The sequence below is a fragment of the Seriola lalandi genome, unplaced genomic scaffold (assembly GCF_002814215.2).
Source record: "Seriola lalandi dorsalis isolate HSWRI2012SDOR001 ecotype SW California unplaced genomic scaffold, Sedor1 jcf7180002054576, whole genome shotgun sequence".
In the NCBI taxonomy this organism is placed as follows: domain Eukaryota; kingdom Metazoa; phylum Chordata; class Actinopteri; order Carangiformes; family Carangidae; genus Seriola; species Seriola lalandi.
Genome location: NW_019525129.1, coordinates 448,870 through 449,360, shown reverse-complemented (window position 1 = coordinate 449,360; position 491 = coordinate 448,870). Strand labels below are relative to the sequence as shown.

At 44.6% G+C, this 491-nt stretch overlaps 1 protein-coding gene across 1 annotated transcript in view; it reads right to left on the bottom strand.

The window, feature by feature from the left end:
* Positions 1-491, bottom strand: part of tmprss3a (transmembrane serine protease 3a) — a 19,256-nt gene that overhangs the window by 1,009 nt on the left and 17,756 nt on the right. The window lies entirely within an intron of this gene.

The following is a 491-nucleotide window of genomic DNA, read 5'->3' as shown; positions in this document are numbered from 1 at the left end:
TCTTCTCTTTGTGAAGAAATCTCACATTCACCAAAAGCTGGGCATTATCTGTCACATCTGTGGACTCATCAATGGCTAAGGATATGCATACTGTGTTTTGAACAGCTGCATCAAGCTGTGCCAGTCGATCCTCTGCTAATAGTTCGGATTTTCTGGTTGTCGTTGAAGCTGACAGTGGCATTGGTTTGATTTTTTCACACGTCGTTTTTTTGTTTACTGTCAAGTAAAATCTCTGCAGCCGCATTAAAGCACTCCTTCACCACTGTCCCATCGCTGAATGTTTCTTGTGTTGCGCCAAAATCCACTCAATCTTAAGTGAACACTCATCTGCACGTTGCTGGCCTGTAAATGCGTGTGTGAGGACACGGGTAGACCGGTCATACTGTGCTTTCAGTTCCATAATCTTACTTGCCCTCACTGCGGACTTCTGCGGGTATGTTTCATCAAACGATCCGTGTTTGGTCTCATAGTGACGCTTAACGTTGCTACTT